Consider the following 24,621-nt stretch of genomic DNA (forward strand, 5'->3'; position numbering starts at 1 on the left):
CTCTGGGTAAAGAACCTACCTCTGACATCCCCCCTATATCTTCCACCATTCACCTTAAATTTATGTCCCCTTGTAATGGTTTGTTCCACCCGGGGAAAAAGTCTCTGAATGTCTACTCTATCTATTCCCCTGATCATCTTATAAACCTCTATCAAGTAGCCCCTCATCCTTCTCCGTTCTATGAGAAAAGGCCGAGCACCCTCAACCTTTCCTCGTAAGACCTACTCTCCATTCCAGGCAACATCCTGGTCAATATCCTTTGCACCTTTTCCAAAGCTTCCACATCCTTCCTAAAATGAGGCGACCAGAACTGTACACAGTACTTCAAATGTGGCCTTACCAAAAGGTTTTGTACAACTGCATCATCACCTCACGGCTCTCAAATTCAATCCCTCTGTTAATGAACGCGAGCACACCATAGGCCTTCTTCACAGCTCTATCCACTTGAGTGGCAACTTTCAAAGATGTATGAACATAGACCCCAAGATCTCGTTGCTCCTCCACATTGCCAAGAACTCTACCGTTAACCCTGTATTCCGCATTCATATTTGTCCTTCCAAAATGGACAACCTCACACTTTTCAGGGGTAAACTCCACCTGCCGCTTCTCAGCCCAGCTCTGCATCCTATCTATGTCTCTTTGCAGCCGACAACAGCCCTCCTCACTATCCACAACTCCTCCAATCTTCGTATCGTCTGCAAATTTACTGACCCACCCTTCAACTCCCTCATCCAAGTCATTAATGAAAATCACAAACAGCAGAAGACCCAGAACTGATCCCTGCGGTACGCCACTGGTAACTGGGATCCAGGCTGAATATTTGCCATCCACCACCACTCTCTGACTCCCATCGGTTAGCCAGTTCGTTATCCAACTGGCCAAATGTCCCACTATCCCATGCCTCCTTACTTTCTGCAGAAGCCTACCATGGGGAACCTTATCAAATGCCTTACTGAAATCCATGTACACTACATCCACTGCTTTACCTTCATCCACATGCTTGGTCACCTCCTCAAAGAATTCAATAAGACTTGTAAGGCAAGACCTACCCCTCACAAATCCGTGCTGACTATCCCTAATCAAGCAGTGTCTTTCCAGATGCTCAGAAATCCTATCCTTCAGTATCCTTTCCATGACTTTCCCTACCACCGAAGTAAGACTAACTGGCCTGTAATTCCCAGGGTTATCCCTAGTCCCTTTTTTGAACAGGGCACGACATTCGCCACTCTCCAATCCCCTGGTACCACCCCTGTTGACAGTGAGGATGAAAAGATCATTACCAACGGCTCTGCAGTTTCATCTCTTGCTTCCCATAGAATCCTTGGATATATCCCGTCAGGCCCGGGGGACTTGTCTATCCTCAAGTTTTTCAAAATGCCCAACACATCTTCCTTCCTAACAAGTATTTCCTCGAGCTTACCAGTCTGTTTCACACTGTCCTCTCCAACAATATGGCCCCTCTCATTTGTAAATACAGAAGAAAAGTACTCGTTCAAGACCTCTCCTATCTCTTCAGACTCAATACACAATCTCCCGCTACTGTCCTTGATCGGACATGGATCAACCTTGTTTCCCAGCAGCTTCGGTACAGAAAGTGAAGGCTGTTGGGACGGCACCGGTTCTTATACTTCGCCTGTCAGGGCGGAGCTATGTATCAACAGCCAATGGTAAACTCCTAGGTTTAACCAAAGGTCATCAGCCTCTTAGGTACAGCAATACCTGATAATAATAAAAGATAACAAATAGGTTAGACCAAGGAGAGCCAATGGATGTTATCGATCTTGACTTCCAAAAGGCCTTTGATAAGGTGCCTCATGGGAGACTGCTGAGTAAATAAGGGCCCATGGTATTCGAGGCAAGGTACTAACATGGATTGACGATTGGCTGTCAGGCAGAAGGCAGAGAGTTGGGATAAAAGGTTCTTTTTTGGAATGGCAACCGGTGGCGAGTGGTGTCCCGCAGGGTTCAGTGTTGGGGCCACAGCTGTTCTCTTTATATATTAACGATCTAGATGACGGACTTGGGGCATTCTGGCTAAGCTTGCCGATGATACAAAGATAGGTGGAGGGGCAGGTAGTATGGAGGAGGTGGGGAGGCTGCAGAAAGATTTAGACATTTTAGGAGAGTGGTCCAAGAAATGGCTGATGAAATTCAACGTGGGCAAGTGTGAGGTCTTGCACTTTGGAAAAAAGAATAGAGGCATGGTCTATTTTCTAAACGGTGACAAAATTCATAATGCTGAAGTGCAAAGGGACTTAGGAGTCCTAGTCCAGGATTCTCTAAAGGTAAACTTGCAGTTTGAGTCCGTAATTAAGAAAGCAAATGCAATGTTGTCATTCATCTCAAGAGGCTTGGAATATAAAAGCAGGGATGTACTTCTGAAGCTTTATAAAGCACTAGTTAGGCCCCATTTAGAATACTGTGACCAATTTTGGGCCCCACACCTCAGGAAGGACATAGGAGCGGGTCCAGCGGAGATTCACACGGATGATCCCAGGAATGGTAGGCCTAACATACGATGAACGTCTGAGGATCCTGGGATTATATTCATTGGAGTTTAGGAGGTTGAGGGGAGATCTAATAGAAACTTACAAGATAATGAATGGCTTAGATAGGGTGGACGTAGGGAAGTTGTTTCCATTAGCAGGGGAGACTAGGACCCAGGGGCACAGCCTTAGAATAAAAGGGAGTCACTTTAGAACAGAGATGAGAAATTTCTTCAGCCAGAGAGTGGTGGGTCTGTGGAATTCATTGCCACAGAGGGCGGCGGAGGCCGGGACGTTGAGTGTCTTTAAGACAGAAGTTGATAAATTCTTGATTTCTCGAGGAATTAAGGGCTATGGAGAGAGAGCGGGTAAATGGAGTTGAAATCAGCCATGATTGAATGGTGGAGTGGACTCAATGGGCCGAATGGCCTTACTTCCGCTCCTATGTCTTATGGTCTTATGGACCTACCCTCGCTCTAGTCATTCTCATATTTCTCACATATATGTGTAAAAGGCCTTGGGGTTTTCCTTGATCCTACTCGCCAAAGATTGTTCATGCCCTCTCTTAGCTCTCCTAATCCCTTTCTTCAGTTCCCTCCTGGCTATCTTGTATCCCTCCAACGCCCTGTCTGAACCTTGTTTCCTCAGCCTTACACAAGTCTCCTTTTTCCCCTTAACAAGACATTCAACCTCTCTTGTCAACATGGTTCCCTCACTCGACCATCTCCTCCCTGCCTGTCAAGGACACGTAGTACCTGTTCCTTGAACAAGTTCCACATTTCACTTGTGTCCTTCCCTGACAGCCTACGTTCCCAACTTATGCACTTCAATTCTTGTCTGACAACATCATATTTACCCTTCCCCCAATTGTAAACCTTGCCCTGTTGCACGCACCTATCCCTCTCCATTACTAAAGTGAAAGTCACAGAATTGTGGTCACTATCTCCAAAATGCTCCCCCACTAACAAATCTTTCACTTGCCCTGGTTCATTACCAAGTACTAAATCCAATTTTGCCCCTCCTCTGGTCGAACAATCTACATACTGTGTTAGAAAAGCTTCCTGGACACACTGCACAAACACCACCCCATCCAAACTATTTGATCTAAAGAGTTTCCACTCAATGTTTGGGAAGTTAAAGTCACCCATGAATACTACCCTGTGACTTCTGCACCTTTCCAAAATCTGTTTCCCAATCTGTTCTTCCACATCTCTGCTACTATTGGGGGGCCTATAGAAAATTCCTAACAAGGTGTCTGCTCCTTTCCTATTTCTGACTTCAACCCATACTACCTCAGTAGGCTGATCCTCCTCGAACTGCCTTTCTGCAGCTGTTATACTATCTCTAATTAACAATGCCACCGCCCCCCCCCCCCCCACCTCTTTTACCACCCTCCCTAATATCTTATTGAAACATCTATAACCAGGGACCTCCAACAACCATTTCTGCCCCTCTTCTATCCAAGTTTCCGTGATGGCCACCACATCGTAGTCCCAAGTACCGATCCATGCCTTAAGTTCACCCACCTTATTCCTGATGCTTCTTGCGTTGAAGTATACACACTTCAACCCATCTCCGTGCCTGTAAGTACTCTCCTTTGTCAGTGTTCCCTTCCCCACTGCCTCATTACACGCTTTGGCGTCCTGAATATCGCTACCTTAGTTGCTGGACTTCAAATCCGGTTCCCATTCCCCTGCCAAATTAGTTTAAACCCTCCCGAAGAGTACTGGAAAACCTCCCTCCCAGGATATTGGTGCCCCTCTGGTTCAGATGCAACCCGTCCTGCTTGTACAGGTCCAACCTTCCCCAGAATGCGCTCCAATTATCCAAATACCTGAAGCCCTCCCTCCTACACCATTCCTGCAGCCACGTGTTCAGCTGCACTCTCTCCCTATTCCTAGCCTCGCTATCACGTGGCACCGGCAACAAACCAGAGATGACAACTCTGTCTGTCCTGGCTTTTAACTTCCAGCCTAACTCCCTAAACTCGTTTATTACCTCCACACCCCTTTTCCTACCTACATCGTTGGTACCAATGTGCACCATGACTTCTGGCTGCTCCCCCTCCCCCTTAAGGATCCTGAAGACACGATCCGAGACATCCCTGGCCTTGGCACCCGGGAGGCAACATACCTTCCGGGAGTCTCGCTCGCGACCACAGAATCTCCTATCTATTCCCCTAACCATTGAATCTCCTACAACTATTGCTTTTCTATTCTCCCCCCTGCCCTTCTGAGCCCCAGAGCCAGACTCAGTGCCAGAGACCTGGCCGCTAGGGCCTTCCCCCGGTAGGTCATCCCCCCCAACAGCATCCAAAACGGTATACTTGTTTTGAAGGGGAACGGCCACGAGGTATCCCTGCACTTTCTGCCTGTTTGTTTTTTTCCCCCCTGACTGTAACCCAGCTATTCTTGTCCTGTACCTTGGGTGTGGTTACCTCCTTGTAACTCTTCTCAATCACCCCCTCTGCCTCCCGGATGATCCGAAGTTCATCCAGCTTCAGCTCCAGTTCCCTAACACGGTCTTTGAGGAGCTGGTGTTGGGTGCACTTCCCGCAGGTATAGTCAGCGGGGACACCGGTGGTATCCCTCACCACCCACATCCTACAGGAGGAGCATGCAACTGGCCTAGCCTCCATCCCCTCTTACCTTACAGAATATAGCTGCCCTGTGGACCAACTGGATCTCCGCTCTCCGACTCTGCTCCCAGTCACCTGCACTCTCTGTAAACTCCTGGCTCTCTTCTCACTCTTTGCGGAAATGTAGGAAACAAAATGAAAGGAGCACCTTGCTCCCTCCTCACCTAACTCTCACTATAGCACTCAAATGCACCAAATTCAGCACGCCCTCAGTCACCAAACTCTTACTATAGCATTCAAATGCACCAAATTCAGCACTCCCTCAGTCACCAAACTCTCACTGTAGCACTCAAATGCACCAAATTCAGCAGTCAGTGCAAATTGCAGATTTTGTTTCAATATTTCCTCTAACTTAGTTTAATTTTGCAATTATTTAAATTCAAATGGTTACCTTTGCTGCCACACCTGCTCTTCAGGGCCTCCTGGTATCACTTTCCACCAACACTGGGTCTTTGAGTCTTTCTTCTGTTCTGTTGATGCACTTTATTGTTTTAAAACATTTTTTTTGACGATGAAGAATCGATCAACATTTGCCTTAAAAATATTCAAAGATTCTGCCTCCGCCAACATCTAAGGCAGAGAGTTCTAAAATTGCACAACTCTCTGGGATAAATAAATTGTCCTAATCCCTGTCTTAAATGCGCAAGACCTAATTTTAAAACTGTGCCCCGTGGTTCTGGACTCCCCCACATGAGAAAGTATCCTTTCCACATCTACCTCAAGACCATTCAGGGCGGCATGGGCGCACAGTGGTTAGCACTGCTGCCTCACAATGCCAAGGACCTGGGGTCGATTCTGACCTTGGGTCTCTGTCTGTGCGGAGTCTGCACGTTCTTCCCATGTCTCTGTGGGTTTCCTCCGGGTGCTCTGGTTTCCTCCCACAGTCCAAAGGTGTGCCGATAAGGTGGATTGGCCATGATAAATTTGTGTCCAAAGGTTAGGTGGGGTTACAGGGAAGGGCGGGGGAATGGGTCTACGTTGGGATGCTCTTTCGGAGGGTGGGTGCAGACTCGATGGGCCGAATGGCCTCCTTCGGCAGCATCGAGATTCTAGGAAAGGCTCCTCTGCACATCAATCATCTCTCACTCTCCGAAACTCCAATGGGAACCGGCCAAGTCTGTCTGCACAAGACAACCGGCTCATTCCAGCCAGGAGGAAGCCAGGATACCCCCCCCCCCCCCCCCCCGGGAGCAAACCCAGGTCCCCCCCCCCGGAGCAAACCCAGGTCCCCCCCCCGGGAGCAAACCCAGGTCCCCCCACCCTTCACCCCGGAGCAAACCCAGGTCCCCCCACCCTTCACCCCGGAGCAAACCCAGGTCCCCCCACCCTTCACCCCGGAGCAAACCCAGGTCCCCCCACCCTTCACCCCGGAGCAAACCCAGGTCCCCCCACCCTTCACCCCGGAGCAAACCCAGGTCCCCCCACCCTTCACCCCGGAGCAAACCCAGGTCCCCCCACCCTTCAGTGGCGGTTCCCGTTAATCCACCTCTTTATTCTTCCTGCCAAAGTGACCAGCTTCAGATTCCCACCCCTCACACCACTGGTCTACACTCACTGAGTGACTGCCAGCCCGCTCGCTGATTGGCTATTGCCGGCCCAGCTTACTGATTGGCTACTGCCGATCCCGCTCGCTGATTGGCTGCTGTTCCCTGCTTGCTGATTGGCTGCTGCCGTCCCCGCTCGCTGATTGGCCATTGCTCCACGCTTGCTGATTGGCTACTGCTGGCCCCGCTTGCTGATTGGCCTTTGCTCCACGCTCGCTCAGTGGCTACTGCCGGGCACGCTCGCTGATTGGCTGCCGGCTCCGCTCACTGATTGGCTGTCGGTCCCGCTCGCTGATTGGCTGTCGGTTCCGCTAGCTGATTGGCTGTCGGTCCCACTCGCTGATTGGCTGTCGGTCCCGCTGCTGATTGGCTGTCGGTCCCGCTCCCTGATTGGCTGTCGGTCCCGCTCGCTGATTGGCCGCCGCAGTGTCTGGCGGTTGGCCCCGCGCGGTGGAAGTTTCTCGATTCCCGGCGGAGGCGGCGGTTAGCGGGAGGCGCGGGAGAGAATCCGTGAGGAAAACCCGGCAGCGGCGCGGCCCCCCCGGCGGCCCCGGCCCCCCCCGGCCCCATCCCGGCCCCCCCGGCGGCCCCGGCCCCATCCCGGCAGCGGCGGACCCGGCCCCCCCGGCCCCATCCCGGCCCCCCCCCGGCCCCATCCCGGCCCCATCCCGGCCCCCCCGGCGGACCCGGCCCCATCCCGGCCCCCCCGGCCCCATCCCGGCAGCGGCGCGGCGGCGGCGGACCCGGCCACCCCGGCCCCCCCCCGGCCCCATCCCGGCCCCCCCGGCCCCATCCCGGCAGCGGGTCCGTCACAGTCCCCTCAAATTAAATCTGTCCTGAGCGGCTGTCCAGCCTGTCCCGGGTCAGTGTGTCCGGAGCGGCTGTCCCGGGTCAGTGTGTCCGGAGCGGCTGTCCCGGGTCAGTGTGTCCGGAGCGGCTGTCCCGGGTCAGTGTGTCCGGAGTGGCTGTCCCGGGTCAGTGTGTCCGGAGGGTCAGTGTGTCCGGAGCGGCTGTCCTGGGTCAGTGTGTCCGGAGGGTCAGTGTGTCCGGAGCGGCTGTCCCGGGTCAGTGTGTCCGGAGCAGCTGTCCCAGGTCAGTGTGTCCGGAGCGGCTGTCCCGGGTCAGTGTGTCCGGAGGGTCAGTGTGTCCGGAGTGGCTGTCCCGGGTCAGTGTGTCCCGGTCAGTGTGTCCGGAGGGTCAGTGTGTCCGGAGCGGCTGTCCTGGGTCAGTGTGTCCGGAGCGGCTGTCCTGGGTCAGTGTGTCCGGAGCAGCTGTCCCAGGTCAGTGTGTCCGGGGTGGCTGTCCCGGGTCAGTGTGTCCGGGGTGGCTGTCCCGGGTCAGTGTGTCCGGAGTGGCTGTCCCGGTCAGTGTGTCCGGAGGGTCAGTGTGTCCGGAGCGGCTGTCCTGGGTCAGTGTGTCCGGAGCGGCTGTCCTGGGTCAGTGTGTCCGGAGCGGCTGTCCTGGGTCAGTGTGTCCGGGGTGGCTGTCCCGGGTCAGTGTGTCCGGAGGGGCTGTCCCGGGTCAGTGTGTCCGGAGCGGCTGTCCCAGGTCAGTGTGTCCGGGGTGGCTGTCCCGGGTCAATGTGTCCGGAGCAGCTGTCCCAGGTCAGTGTGTCCGGGGTGGCTGTCCCGGGTCAGTGTGTCCGGAGCAGCTGTCCCAGGTCAGTGTGTCCGGGGTGGCTGTCCCAGGTCAGTGTGTCCGGAGCAGCTGTCCCGGGTCAGTGTGTCCGGAGCAGCTGTCCCAGGTCAGTGTGTCCGGGGTGGCTGTCCCAGGTCAGTGTGTCCGGAGCAGCTGTCCCAGGTCAGTGTGTCCGGAGCGGCTGTCCTGGGTCAGTGTGTCCGGAGCGGCTGTCCCAGGTCAGTGTCCGGAGCGGCTGTCCCGGGTCAGTGTGTCCGGAGTGGCTGTCCCGGGTCAGTGTGTCCGGAGCAGCTGTCCCGGGTCAGTGTGTCCGGAGCGGCTGTCCCAGGTCAGTGTGTCCCGGGTGGATGTCCCAGGTCAGTGTGTCCGGAGCGGGTGTCCCAGGTCAGTGTGTCCGGAGTGGCTGTCCCGGGTCAGTGTGTCCCGGGTGGCTGTCCCAGGTCAGTGTGTCCGGGGTGGCTGTCCCGGGTCAGTGTGTCCGGAGCAGCTGTCCCAGGTCAGTGTGTCCGGGGTGGCTGTCCTGGGTCAGTGTGTCCAGAGCAGCTGTCCCAGGTCAGTGTGTCCGGGGTGGCTGTCCTGGGTCAGTGTGCCTGGCGTGGCTGTCCCGCAAAGACGATTTCAAGGTCCTAGAATACAAATGCAACTTCCCAAATTGTCAAAAGGCATTTGCAATGAAAGAAAGTCATCTCCGTCACCTGATGGAGCACGATCCCAAGAGGAGGAAGCTGAATATCAACTCTGAATGTAGACAAAAACAGCACCAACGCCAGAGAGACCTGGTTATCGAAGAGAAGCTGACGAGGCTCGTCAATGAAAAACTGTTCAAGTCAAAATGCAAGATTGAGAGCGACCTCTCCGGTCTCTTCAACGAGTGTAAAATTCCACATCCTGTGACTGCTGAAGCCAATCTGGCATGACTGTTTGAAAACCAGCCGTCCCTACCAGCAAAATAGCTTAATAGTAACTGTCCCGGGTCAGTGTGTCTGGAGCGGCTGTCCCGGGTCACGGTGTCCGGAGCGGCTGTCCGGGTCAGTGACCAGAGGGACTGTCCAACTGTCCCGGATCAGTGTGTGGAGTGTTAGACGTTTTAGTTGCTGTGATATGAAGAGTCTAAAGTTCTGTTCCTTTTTCACAAACACACATTTATTTCCTTCCAACAGCCTTTGCACAAAACTAACTATACATCACCTGACAGAGGCCACCTGAAGCCCCTTTACATATCAGTGTCAATTAATGGATACTTAACATAAATGAGACAACTAATTGCAATGTCTCTTAACCCATTACTTAACAGTCTCCCCTTCCTTGGAGAAAAAAATAATTAGGTGAAAACAAAATTTCAAGAAACTGAAAAACAAACGCATGATTTACCCCCCCCCTTTTTTTGGGACGAGAAAGAAAAAAAAAACAGTCACAGAAACAAGCGCCCTTCATTAACAATATCCATAAGTTTCTGTGAACTCGCCCCTCTTTTCGTAAAACAGCCTGACAGTTGATAGCTCCTGTTGACCCATTTAATTTTTGTTATTTCCCCTCTGTCCAACATCTGCTTCAAACTTGCGATGTCTATCCGTAACGTCTTTTCATTGACACTTTTTGTAGAGTGCACATTTTCCCACTGATTTATTGTCAGTGTGACAGTCAATAAGTATATTACCCAAATCCCCTAATCCCAAAATTTCTGTCAATATCATACTTACATAAAAGGCCATATCCACCGCCTCTACAAGGCTTACCGTCTCAGCAGCCAAAGTGCTTTTTACCACTCTTCTTATTTTCTTTGTTTCCCACACAAGCGGGCAACATTTACCATTGTTCCCCAAAAGGAAAATTATAAAACCTGCGCTTGAAACACCATCACATAAATTTGCGTAGGATGCATCACTAAAGTATGAGTTTCAAGTGCCTAAGGTCACCTAAAACCGGGAACTTCAAAACACACACCTGCATTTTTAGTTTGGCCAACGCTTTATTTGCTCTTATTATGTCTTCCACTTTGGGATCATTCATTTTTGATCTCAACTCTAAGACATCAAAACTTACGTCCGGTCTAGACTGTCTACCTCACCAGTTCAGTTGCCCAATTAAACTTCGTAGTTGCTCTTTTTCTATCTTTGAAACCATTGCGTCTTTTTGTGAAACTCGGCCACGACTAATTGCTATTGGGCTGATGCTTTCCAAATAAGATTGCTGACTGTCCAATTTCCAGTCCAATATATTTAAATGCACCGGAAGCCTGACTTCCAACCCTGAATTCTTTCCTCAAACCAGAGATTACAATAGCTTCAAAATCACTAGTCCCACCCCACAAAAAAATCATCGACATGCATCATAAAAATGCCAGAAAGATTTCCTTTATAGTGCCAGTAAAACATTGCAGGATCTGCTTTCAACTGGCAACAGCCTAACTTTAACAAAACTGACCTTACCGAAAAATACCAGACTCCTAGATGCATCATTTAATCCATATACACATTTGTTCAACATCCAGAGTACCCCTTCTGTGTTAGCTGCTTCTTTAGGAGGACGGAGAAAAATGTCTCTCTGGAGCTGATGCCCCTGCAAAAAGGCAGCTTTTATATCTATGGATTTGCATTCCCATGCCTTTGTGGCTAATAGAGCCAAGAAGATCTTTAAAATAACCTTTCCTGCTGGAGGTGAATCTACCCTTAAATCCTGATCTTCCAAGTTTTCTTCAAATCCCCTTGCCACAAGCCTGGCCTTTGCCTTAAGTTCCATCCGGAAGAACCTTTTCCGTGCAAATCCATCTGTGGGATAGAGCTCTTTGTCCCCTATCCGGTACTTCCGTGTATACCCAAAATTCACTCCAACTATGCAATTTTTGCTGTTTAGCTTCTTTGATAAATTTTTCATCTAATTTATTTGAAGCCACCAAAATCTCACGTGCATGTGGGCTTCTACTATTATTATTCGTAGTCTTACTCATGTTCTGAGATCTTGATAAACTATGTTTATCAAGATCTGCTGGTGCAGATTCAAGGGGCCGAATGGCCTCCTTCTGCACTGTAAATTCAATGATAATCTATGATTAATCTAGGACAAAGGTTCGGCACAACATCGTGGGCCGAAGGGCCTGTTCTGTGCTGTATTTTCTATGTTCTATGTTCTATGTCCCCTCTCCCGCCTGATATCTCGTTCTGTACTGCTACTGCTTGATCTTTCCCTTCTGCTGTGGGATGTCCTGACAATAGTTCTCGACCTTTTCCTGCGAAACTGTTCACTATCCAATGTACTATCTGAACTGGCACTGCGTTTCTGTGCCCTCCATTTTTGAACTTCGTTTTCCCAATCCATTGTCTTGACTCCTTCCCCTGAATGCTGTACATTCAACCGATGTTTATACTTTCCAGTGGCCTTCCCTGCTCTACTAATAACAGTTGCACCCTTCCATTGACTAGACCCTTCAGGCAAGTATGTCACTTTTGTACCAACTTTTGGCAGTTGCCCTTTCGGAAAAATGGCCTGTTCTAATTCATCAGAAGTGTTGTGTTCCTCCACAGAAACCCTGTCTATATCAGTTAATTGGTCCTCATAGTTCTGTAACACATGCGTACCAGATGACTGGTTCCTCGTCATGTCTGTCTAAATTTGAAAATTTGTAATCTGTACCCATTATCCTTGATGAATGTACCGCTGCATTTGGAGTATTGCGTACAGTTCTGGTCACCGCATTATAGGAAGGACGTGGAGGCTTTGGAGCGGGTGCAGAGGAGATTTACCAGGATGTTGCCTGGTATGGAGGGAAAATCTTATGAGGAAAGGCTGATGGACTTGAGGTTGTTTTTGTTGGAGAGAAGAAGGTTAAGAGGAGACTTAATAGAGGCATACAAAATGATCAGGGGGTTAGATAGGGTGGACAGTGAGAGCCTTCTCCCGCGGATGGAAATGGCTGGCACGAGGGGACATAGCTTTAAACTGAAGGGTAATAGATATAGGACAGAGGTCAGAGGTAGGTTCTTTATGCAAAGAGTGGTGAGGCCGTGGAATGCCCTACCTGCAACAGTAGTGAACTCGCCAACATTGAGGGCATTTAAAAGTTTATTGGATAAGCATATGGATGATAATGGCATAGTGTAGGTTAGATGGCTTTTGTTTCGGTGCAACATTGTGGGCCGAAGGGTCTGTACTGCGCTGTATCGTTCTATGTTCTATGTTTTACCCTAACAGTTTTGATTACCATGTTGCAAAATAATTGTTTTGCCATCTATGCCTATGATCTTCCCTGGGCCTTTCCATTCATTAGAATTGTCTCTCTTATAGTATACCATGCCTCCTTGCTCAAAAACGGCATCTTCTGAGTCTAACTCTTCCAATTCCAGCTCAGAAAGCACTTTGTTTCGAATTTTACTGCCATATAGTAAAGAAAGAGCCAATGCCATACCTTGTTTTCTCTTTCCCAAGGCAGTTACCTTAGTCCACATAACTACTGCACTTCTCCATTGGTCGTACGATTCCCTTTCAGAAAATAAGGGAGGATAGTCATATCCAGCCATCTTTATCCTCGGTTCAGCCATATATCCCTTTTTTTTTTCTTTTCTCACTCACTCCTTGGTTTGATCTGGAAAGTTGTATCTTTCAACCCTTCACATTTACACAGCAACCATCCTCTGCTACCAATTGTTAGACGTTTTAGTTGCTGTGATATGAAGAGTCTAAAGTTCTGTTCCTTTTTCACAAACACACATTTATTTCATTCCAACAGCCTTTGCACAAAACTCTTACATCACCTGACAGGCCACCCGAAGCCCCTTTACATATCAGTGTCAATTAATGGATACTTAACATAAATGAGACAACTAATTGCAATGTCTCTTAACCCATTACTTAACATGGAGCAGTTGTTCTGGGTCAGTGCGTCTGGAGGGGCTGTCCGGCTGTCCCGGGTCAGTGTCCAGAGGGACTGTCCGGCTGCCCCGGATTAGTGAGTCCAGAGCAGCTGACCCAGGTCAATGGGTCCGGAGCGGCTGTCCTGGTTTAGTTTGTCCGAGCAGCTGTCCCGAGTCAGTGTGTCCGAAGAGTGGCTATCCGACCATTCCCAGGTCAATGTGTCCGAAGGGGCTGTCCGGCTGTCCTGGGTCAGTTAGTCCGAAGAGGCTGTCCGGCTGTCCGGGTCAGTGTGTGCGGAGCGGCTGTCCCTGTTCAGTTTGACCGGTGCGGTTGTCCCGGGTCAGTGTCCGGAGTAGCTGTCTGGCCTGTCCTGGGTCAGTGTTTCCAGAGGGGCTGTCTAGCTGCCTGGGATCAGTGTCCAGCGTGGCTGTCTGGCTGCGTCCAGCCTATTCTGGGTCAGTGTGTCCAGAGGGGCTGTCCAGCTGCATCCAGCTTGTCCGGGGTCAGTGTGTCCGGAGGGACTGTTTGGCTGTGTCCAACCTTTCTTGGGTCATTGTATCTGGAGGGGCTGTCCCGGTTTAGTGTGTCCAGAGAGGCTGTCCTGACTGTCCCGGGTCAGTGTGTTCGGAGTGGGTGCTGACCCCTGCCTGTTGGGCGGTGCCCGCAGCAGTCCGATCACGGGAGAAGCGCCCAACGGCCGCGACCGGTATTTTCATTGAGAATGCCGGCCGCTGCCATTTAAATGAGAAAGCAATGAGTCTGGAGTCTTCTGGCTGTAAGTGGCGGCACCTATATTCGATGCCAGGCACCCTGTATGGCACCAAATCACTGAGGAGAGCTTCTATTTTGTAGCTGCTGGCAAGGAAGGAAAGAGGACCCTGAAGATGAGTCCTTTTGTTTCAAGAACGAGACAGCCAGAGACTCAAATAGGCAGTGTACCTACTGGCCAGGATCTGACAACTAACTCTGTTGGAGAGAGCTGCGCAGGAGAGTCCAAGGCAGGTCAGAGCAGTGCTCGTGTTAGCTCTGTGCAGAGCTCCAGGGTCTCTGGTTAACAGCAGAAGAAGAAAATTCAATCGGGAACGAAACAGTACAAAGATGATTTCTTCAGTTATGGTTTTGTCAATCGTGCCAATGCAAATGATGCAAGGCCCATGTGTTATATTCTGGAAAGTAGTGGCAAATGAAAGGAGAAGTCTCCGATTTTGAATGAGAAATGGTGGGTGAAAAGTTTCCTTTGAGGTTGACACCCTAGAATCAGTTATTAACGTCGAGCTGACTCCGAATGAAAAGACTACACTGCTGTATCATTTAAAACACGTCAAAAGCCCACAAGGCTGTCAGCATTCTGGAGTAGCATCTCCCAGGAGTATCCAGTGCTGAGTAAAACAAGCATTTTATTGCTACTGCCCGTCACAACGAGCTAACTGTGCAAGGTTGCATTTCCCGTTCTCACAAAGATTAAGTCGGCACAAAGGAACTGGCTGAAGTCTGCACTTGATATGCACACCGCCCTCTCCTGTGAACCTGATTGGAGTGCGATTGTAAGGACCAAGCAGGCTCCCATTTTGCATTAAAAGTAAGCAAATGTGCCGTGTGTTGCGAAGGTTGGCTGGCGTGCATTGAAAGTCCAGCTGGCATGGATCGTGAAGGTCAGCTGGTTTGAAAGGTAGGTGCAGGAAAAAAGTTTGAAAAACACTGGTGTAGGTACACCCATAGTGTTGTTAGGGAGGGCGTTCTAGGATTTTGATTCAGCGACTGAAGAAAGCAATATATTTCCAAGCTAGGATGGTGAGTGACTTGGGGAGGAAGTTCCTGGTGATGGTGTTCCCATGTGTCTGCTGCCCTTGTTCCAGATGATAGTGGTCATGGGTTTGGAAGGTGCTGCCTAAGGAGCCTTGGTGAGTTCCTGCAGTGCATCTTGCAGATGGTACACACGACTAACACTGTTCGATAGTCTTGGAGGGAGTGAATGTTTGTGGTTGGGTTGCCAATCAAGTGGGCTGTTTTACCCTGGATGGTGTTGAGCCTCTGTTGTTGGAGCTGCACTCATACAGGTAAGGGGAGAGTATGCCATCACCCTCTTGACTTGTGCCTTGTAGATTATTGACAGGCTTTGGGGATTCAGGAGATGAGTTACATGTCTCAGGATTCCTGGCTTCTGACCTTCTCTTGGTAGCCTTCGATTTATATGGTTGTCCCATTTGAGTTTCTAGTCAATGATACCCCCAGATTTTGATAGAGGGAGATTCAGTGATGGTAATGCTGGTGAATGCTAAGGGGTGATGGTTGGATTCTCTCCAGTTGGATTCTCTCCAGTTGGACATAGTCATCGCCTGGCACTTGTGTAGCATGGATGTTACAGCATCGAAACAGGTTATTTGCCCATACCAGTCCTTTTCTGTGACTATGTTTCACTTGGGTTAGCTCCCATTTTTTTCATCTAAATCTACGATTGTAGCCATCTATTCCCTTCGCCTTGATATGCTTGTCCAGCTCCTCTGGGAACCAAGGACAAGCAAAAAAAATATGTTATTGCAACCATTGTCATCATTCCAGGAATAATAATAAATTAAAGTACAGGATAATAATACTAACCAGTAAATGATATGTATCAGTAGCAATATTTTGCCTCTTTATTACCACAGAATATTTTTAGCTTTGCATTGTATATCCAATTTTCCTTTCTGCTTCTCTAGATGAGAGGAGACGCATGTTTAAACTGTGAGATGGTTGCATTGCTTATACAGTAAATTGCTGAGATCAAACATCATCTGACCAGGACTGAAAGGGCGAATGATGGCTCCTGGAACAAATTCTGAAAAGTTCTCAGCCCACTGATTGAGAGGTATAGGAATGAAAGGAATGCGTAATCATCTGTAAGGGAGGTTGGAACAAACACAGAGGATCAGTGTAAGAGCCCACTTTGAGCCTTGATTTATCTGTTAGGTATTTCATGTTTTGCACATGTGGCAGAGAAAGAAATGTAGTATTGGGCATAGAATAAGAAACAGAAAATAGGAGCAGGAATAGACCATTTGGTCCTCTGAGCCTGCTCCGCCACTCTCTACGATCAAGGCTGATCTTCAGTTTCAACGCCATTCTCCCATGCACTCCATATGCCCCTTGGCACCTTGAGAGTTTAGAAATCTGTCTATTTCCTTATTAAATATATTCAGTGACTTGGCCTCCACAGCCTTTTGTGATAGAGAGTTCCACAGGTTTATCACCCTCAGAGAGAAGATGTTTCTTCTAATCGCAGTTCTAAATGGTCTACCTTGTATCCTGAGACTGGCACTTCTTCTATAACCCCCCATCCAGAGAATACACCAGCCCTCCATCCAGTCTATCCAGCTCCGTCAGAATTTTATATGTTTAAATGAAATCCCTCTCTTCTAAAGCCCAGTGAATACAGGTCTCGTTGATCCAATCTCTCCTCATATGACAATCCTGCCATCCCAGAAATCAATCTGCTGAATCCTTTGTGACAAGTATATCCTTTTTTTTAAGCTAAGACCAAAACTGTACGCACTCAGTGTAGTCTCAGCAAGGTTCTATACATTTACAATAAGACAACCGTGCTGCTGTGCTCAAGTCCTCTTTCAATGAAGGCCAACATACCATTTGCCTTCTTAACTGCTTACTGCCTGCATGCTTGCTTTCAGTGACTGGTGTACAAGGACACCCAGGTCCCTTTGTACATCTCGGTCACAGAAGGGTGTTTTTCTCAATGGAAGGTTGTGACTAGTGGTGTTCCACAGGGATCTGTGCTGGGGCCTCTGTTGTTTGTAGTATACATAAACTATTTGGAGGAAAATGTAGCTGATCTGATTAGTAAGTTCGCAGATGACACCAAGGTTGGTGGAGTGGCAGATAGTGTTGAGGATTGTCAGAGGATGCAGCAGGACATAGATAGGTTGGAGACTTGGGCAGAGAAATGGCAAATGGAGTTTAATCCGGATAAATGTGAGGGAATGCATTTTGGTAGGTCTAACTTGGAGGGGAAATATACAGTAAATGGCAAAACTCTTAGGAATATAGAAAGTCAGAGATATCTAGGCATACAGGTCCATAGTTCTTTGAAAGTGGCAACACAAGTGAACAAGGTAGTCAAGAAAGCAAACAAAATGCTTGCCTTCATTGGACGGGGCATCGCGTATAAAAACTGGCAACTCATGCTACAGTTGTATAGAACTTGGTACGGCTGCACTTGGAATATTGCGCGCAATCCTGGTTGCCACACTAGAAGGATGTGGAGGCTTTGGAGAGGGTGCAAAGGAGTTTTACCAGGATGTTGCCTGGTTTGGAGGGTGTTAGCTATGTGGAGAGGCTGAATAGACTCGGACTGTTTACATTAGAACGATGGAGGTTGAGGGGTGACTTGATAGAGGTCTATAAGATTATGAGGGGCATGGATAGAGTGGATGGGCTGGCACTCTTTCCCAGGGTAGAGAGGTCAGTCACTAGGGAGCATAAATTTAAGATCAGTGGGACAAAGTCTAGAGGATATGCGAGGCAGGTATTTTACATAGAGGGTGGTGAGTGCCTGGAACGCGTTGCCAGGGGAGGTTATGGAAGCAGATGCATTAATGGTGTTCAAAAGGCATCTCGACAAATACATTGATAGGATGGGTATAGAGGGATACAGCAGGAGGAAAGTGGAGGGTTTTGGCCAAGGAGGTATGTTCAGTACAGGCTTGGAGGGCCGAAAGGCCTGTTCCTGTGCCGTATTGTTCTTTGTTAATATTTCGAGGGGCTGGTTTAGCACATTGGGCTAAATCGCTGGCTTTTAAAGCAGACCAAGGCAGGCCAGCAGCACGGTTCAATTCCCGTACCAGCCTCCCCGAACAGGCGCTGGAATGTGGCGACTAGGGGCTTTTCACAGTAACTTCATTGAAGCCTACCCGTGACAATAAGCGATTTTCATTTCATTTCCCAATGTATCACAATTTAAATAATATTCTGCCATTCTGTTTCTCTGCCCGAAGTCGATAACTTCACATTTATCCATGATAGACTGTATGTGCCATGTATTTTCTCACTCACTCAACTTGTCTAAATCACCTTGAAGCCTCTTAACATCCTCTTCACCACTCACATTCCCACCAAGTTTTGTGTTGTCAGCAAATTTGGAAATATTATACTTGGTTCCCTCGTTCAAACCGTTGATGTATATTGTGAATAGCTGGGGCCCAAGCACTGATCCCAGTAGTCACTCATGAGCAAGGCCATGAAACAAATAGTTACATGGAATGAAAATCGTCCCACTAATAAGAAGAGCAGGTTAGTCGTGTATTCTATACTTATGTGGATATGGTGCTATTTTGACAGTAATTGGGAATTCCGAATAGTGCGTTGGCTGCCTGGTTCTAGGGTAAGGGACATGATGGAATGAATGGAGAAGTATTTGAAAGAAAAAGTAATTAATCAAAAGGGATGATTGATACTGGAACCTTTGGGCAGAATTTAATGCCCTCCACGTGGCGAGTTTAGTGGTGGGGGGCATTTAATGGGGCAAAAGGGTGGCAGGTGGGGTCTCCCATCACCTTGCTGTCTCTGTCCCATTAAGCTGGGACAGGAAGGCTTGTGGATGGCCTTCCTGTCCTGCTGGCAATTATTACGAACCCAGCTGATGTTACTATTGGGCAGTCAGGTCCCAGGGTGGAACCTGGCTCAGCAGATTCTCACTTTTTATTTTTTGTTTAGAGCCATGGTTGAAGAGTCACAGACCTACCGAAGAAATAAAATGAAAGAATAAATTCTTTATTAAACAAAAGTTTAATTATAATACACTACTCCTTCACCCCAGCTATACCTTCACAGATATATTCAGATTTATAAGGATATTACTAGTTACAAAATTTATCTTGTATTATGTTCTCAAAAAGTACACAGTCCATGCAAAATCAATGGGTGAAATATGGTCAAGACACCTCACTTTGAAACTATCTGACAGATGCCACCCAAAACAATTTCTGTGGGTTTCCATCAAATCCCCCCAGATGCTGGTCACATTGTGAGTCAACTGGCATCATTGGAACTCTGGCTTTTTCATAAGAGTGTTTCCAAACTACCCTCTCGAGGAACACACTTTGAAACTCTCTCACACAAGGCTTTCTCTCAAATGCCCACACGAAGGATCCACATCCAGGATTTCAACCTCCTTTTGGTGTTCCTTAGTGCTGACACCCCATATATTATAATAATAATCGCTTATTGTCACAAGTAGGTTTCAATGAAGTTACTGTGAAAAGCCCCTAGTTGCCACATTCTGGCGTCTGTTCGGGGAGGCCGGTACGGGAATTGAACCCGCGCTGCTGCCTTGTTCTGCATTACAAGCCAGCTGTTAAGCCCACTGCCCTAACCCTAATCCAAGTTTTCTGGTCAATCTGTCAGGTACTCAGCGACACCAACATAACCCTACTGCTTCACAGGTCATATTATGGTGTCATCAACTTTAGGATTACTTCCGATGTCTGGCTTCTCCAGGTCTGCACCTTTCAGCTCTGTTTTTAACTGGTAGCTTCTCTCTGCCTCATTCTTTAACTTCAGTGAACAGTATCTTATTCAGATCCCACCTTGACCCTTTGACTTTAGTCTTCCTGGGATTCCTCTTTTCGTTCCCTAGTTTCTAACTGTTCTTTAACTTCTGGGACTTGCTTTCTCCCCCTTATTCTAATGTCCTGCCTGTGCTTGCAGCTTCTGTGAAAAGCATAAAATAAACTAAAACCTAGAAACATGGAGGCACCTTTGTTAAGATGGAATCGTCTTCCAAATCACAAAGTCAATTTTGGGATGGAAATATAGCCCCCCTCACTGATAGAGGGATGGGATGATCATGTCCTGCATTTATGTAGAAGGGAAACACTTCCAAGGCCTTCTCGAGATATTTTCTGATCTCGCCGCCAAACCCGCTCAATGCGAACGGGAAAATCCCAGCCGTAAACTTATACCTTATTCCTAATACCCACAAACAAACATCAATTACTTAAACTATCTCTATTTCTAAACACAATTAATTCCCACTTAAGAGCTTCATTCCACTGTCACTGGTATTCTCCCAGTGGTAGGCAGGGAACTCGCTATGTGGGTAGTCTGAAAAGCAAATCCTGCCGGGGTTGCTTTGTGGGCTTGCAGTGGGAGAGGTTTGTCCTCGCTAAACAAACAGGCTGATCGAGAGACCCGGTACCAGGAATGGGGAACTTACTGAGAGCCATTCCCCTGCCCTTAGCTCTGGCCCTCCTCCCAGAGGGAACCCCCCAGCCTTCCCCACTTCTTCCAGGTATCCAGTGACAGTTCTTGGTGAAGGCTTCAGCATGTTACCTGCAGCAGTCATTACTCTTGAGTTGTGGGGGAGATATGGGAGGGGTGGAACTTTTGGTCTACTATGAGTGGGAGACACACGCTGTCTAGGTAAGTGCCTGCTTACCTTAGAATTGCATTGGGTCTCCTATGGAAAAGCGACACAGAGTTTCCATTGGCTCTCCAACTGGTGAGCTGGATGCCTGTTGCTGCTACATAAATTCTGACGATGTAGACTAAGGGACACCAAATTAATTTGGGAATTGTGTGTGTTTTATCATAATGGAAAATTGACTGAAAAACTAATGAGTTGGGGCTAATTGTAACTTTCTTTGACTGATTTGTTTCAAAGACAGCTAGAAAGACAGAAGTTGTATAATTGGACGTTTGAAAATGACAGCAGATATCATAATGTGTAAATAAGCTTCCACAGCAGAAGTCCAAACTTGTGTGATGCTGGCGCTAAAAGTTAACTTGCCATAAATCCAGACTGTACTGAAAGGAAGTATAGTCCTGTTTCTCTCCTGCTAGATGCTGGCAGACCTGCGGAGTTTTGCCAGCATCCTCTGTTCCTGTACTTCAAGGATAGGGCATTTGCTGGAACTAATTGCAGAAGAGGGCAAAAGCAGGAAGAACACTGAATTATGGTATTCTATAGTCCTATGAAGTTGCTTTATTAGAGGCAGTGGATGGGAACAGATCTCTTATTTACAGGAGGCATTTCAGGCACATTACTTGAAGGTAGTTAGACCAGATAGCCATTGTGGTCAGAACCAGAAATCTGACCCCAAGACACCTGGATGCAATGCCACAAGAAATGGTGTCCAGTATATAGAAATTGCCCCCGACAAGAATGGTCAAAGTCATGAATTCATCTTCAAAATATCAAATCACACAAACTGAACCACTAACCACACTGCTCGATGCATCACATCCCATCACTCATAGTCTCCATCAGTCATACATGACTTTCATAGCTTCGCTCTCACACACTTAGCATTTAGCACATTCATTGACTCACTTTCCTCTCTCTCACGGGGCTAGATACTGCATAACTGGAGACAGCAGTACCTACGCACCAGGGAAACTATACGGCTACATTTCCTAACTGAGGAGACAGACAAGGGTCACCATCATCACAGCACTTATACCCACTGAAGGGGCTGAAACAATGAAAGAATACTATCCTGATTCCTTATCTCACATCCTACTGCAAACTGGAAGATATTGCAAATACCACCTGCTCCAGTTTGGACGGAGCAGGTGAATGGCATTTTACAATGAAGGCACTTTCACTGGCTGTGCGGTCCTCCTCATCCATTTTGGCTGCAACAGGTGGCAGATTCCAGTGATGACCTTAATGTAGTGGAAATGTCTGACACTTTGTTCCTCGCTGAGATTGAAGGCCTCTGAAGACTCTGGATCAATAATAGCCTACTGCTACAAATTCTTCCTCCATCCCCATGGTCCTCTTCAAGTAGCTTTGCCAGCTCTATATCACCTGTGTTCTCTGGTGGAGGCATACCATGTTCAGATGTGTGAGGTAAAAAGACATTGACTGGAATGTTGTTGAACTCCAAAATGACTGCTGGTGTCAAATCATAATTAACATCCTGCTCTGCATATGTGAAGTGTTTGGCCGCTGCATGCTTGCTAATGCCCTAACTAAAATGGCAACTGGCACGGCGAGCATTAGAAGTGTTCTATATACTGGACACCATTTTGTAGGCAAAGGACCACCTATAGAGTTAAAAGACTAGGTGTTGTGGATTTGAATTTTGCGATGAAAGATTCCGTAAGATCTGTCAAAAATTGGCTTGCTGACGTGCCAATTAAAGTTACCACCTTGATTGAGAATTGCCCTTATAAGTGAAAATACAAAATTTTGGTGTTTCTTTTGTCTGGTATTCAACTTAATTGTTCAAGTCAACATTCCAGGTGGCTTTGTCTCTAAGGAAGTTAACCCTTTGTAAATTAAACCTGACTGTGACCTCTTTATTACTGTCACAAGTAGGTTTACATTAACACTGCAATGAAGTTACTGGGAAAATCCCCTACTCGCCACATTCTGGCATCTGTTCGGGTACACAGGGAGAATTCAAAATGTCCAAATCACCTAACACGTCTTTTGGGACTTGTGGGAGGAAACCAGAGCACCCGGAGGAAACCCAAGCAGACACAGGGAGAACGTGCAGACTCTGCAAAGACAGTGACCCAAGCCGGGAATCGAACCTGGTTCCCTGGTGCTGTGAAGCAACAGTGCTAACCACTCTGCTATTGTGCCGCCCATAATGAATCTTAAACTAAAATCTGATCAATGCCATGGATAAAACTCCCAATAAATTAAACTTGGCTTTATCCAGATAGGCTTTGACTATAAGGAAGTTAACCCTTTGTAAATTAAACCTGACTTTGACAGTAACGAATCTTAAACTAAAATCTGATCAAGGCCATGGATAAACAACAAAGATCGGCTTTACCCAGATTGTAACTGGAACTAAACATTCAGCAAAGGAGGACTAAGGGATTGATTAAAAAGGGGAAAATAGAGTACGAGAGTTAACTTCTTGGGAACATTAAAACTGACGGTAAAAGCTTTTATAGGTACGTGAAGACAAATGTCAGAAACAGTCACAAATGGGGATTTTATAATGGGGACAAAGAAATCTCTGAGAAACTAATATATTGGTTCTGTCTTCACAAATGAGGACATAAATAAAACACCAGAAATGTTGGGGAAAGCAGGATTTAGTGAGAAGGAGGAACTGAGGAGATCAATATTAGTAGAAAAATGGCGTTAGGACAATTGATGGGATTGAAGCCACGGTGCCTGATAATCTACATACCAGAGTACTTAAGGAAGTTGCTCTAGAAATTGTGGATGCATTGGTGATCATCTTTCAAGACTCTGGAACAGTTCCTACAGATTGGAGGTTAGCTAATGTAACCATATTATTTAAAAAGGGAGGTAGAGAGAAGACAGGGAATTACAGGCCAGGAAGCCTGACATTGGTACTGGGGAAAATTCTAGAATCCATTATCACAGATTTTATAGCAGACCACTTAGAAAACAGGCAGGATCAGACAGAGTCGGCATGGATTTATGAAGCAGGAATCATGCTTGACAAATCTACTAGAAGTCTTTGAGGATGTAACTAGTAGAGTCAATGAGGTGGAGCCAGTGGATGTGGTTCATTTGGACTTTCAGAAGGCTTTTGACAAAGTCCCACATAAGACATTAGCGAGTAAAAGGGATTAGGGGTATTGTATTAAAATGGATAGAAATTTGTTGGAAGTCAGGAAACAGGAGCATTTAATGGGTATTTTTCCAAATGGCAGACAGTGACTTGTGGGGTATTGTAGGGATCGGTGCAGAGACCCCAGCTATTCACAATATATATTAATGATTTAGATGAGGGAACAAAAAGTAATATCTCCAAATTTGCACATGACAAAATTGGGTGGGAGAATGAGCTGGAGGAGGATGCAGAGATCCTTCAATGTGATTTGGACAAGTTGTGCAGGTAGGGAAATGAATGGCAGTTGCAGTATAATTTGGATAAATGCAAGGTTATCCACTTTGGTAGCAAAAACGGGAAGGCAGACTATTATCTGAATGGCCATAAATTAATAGAGAGGAATATGCAATGAGACCTGGGTGTCCTCGTGCACCAGTCACCTGAAGGTAAGCATGCAGGTGCAGCAGGCGGTAAAGAAGGCAAATGGTACGCTGGCCTTCATTACGAAAGGATTTGAGTATTGTCATGGGAGTGCCCCTTTAAGAAAGGTTTTTGTCTTATCACATGGCTTCAGTGATGTCATTTTGTGGGTGGAGCTGAGCTTGAGAGATTTTGCTTTCGCTTTCAGATTTGATCGCTGCGGACTCAGAAAGGAGAAAGAACTGTTTTGGCCCGTCTCTCTCTAGTTTCATTTTAAATATCTGTTCCAGTAAAAACCCATTGATTATAGCTACCTGCTGTTTTGGTAACTTAAAAGATCTGGGGCGAAATTCTCCGAACCCCCACCGGGTCGGAGAATCGCCGGGGGCTGGCTTGAATCCCGTCCCCGCCGGTTGCCGAAGTCTCCGGCACCGGATATTCGGCGGGGGCGGGAATCGCGCTGCGCCGGTTGGTGGGCACCCCCGCTTGATTCTCCGGCCCGGATG

At 47.7% G+C, this 24,621-nt stretch overlaps 1 protein-coding gene across 1 annotated transcript in view; it reads left to right on the top strand.

The window, feature by feature from the left end:
• The first annotated feature begins 7,102 nt into the window (after positions 1 to 7,102).
• Positions 7,103 to 24,621, top strand: part of LOC140404108 (inositol 1,4,5-triphosphate receptor associated 2) — a 63,816-nt gene continuing 46,297 nt past the window's right edge. Inside the window, exons 1-2 of the mRNA XM_072492526.1 lie at positions 7,103 to 7,178; positions 15,854 to 16,067. The gene's annotated coding sequence lies outside the window, so the exon portion shown is untranslated. The remainder of the gene's footprint in view (positions 7,179 to 15,853; positions 16,068 to 24,621) is intronic.

The sequence above is a fragment of the Scyliorhinus torazame genome, chromosome 29 (assembly GCF_047496885.1).
Source record: "Scyliorhinus torazame isolate Kashiwa2021f chromosome 29, sScyTor2.1, whole genome shotgun sequence".
Classification (NCBI taxonomy): domain Eukaryota; kingdom Metazoa; phylum Chordata; class Chondrichthyes; order Carcharhiniformes; family Scyliorhinidae; genus Scyliorhinus; species Scyliorhinus torazame.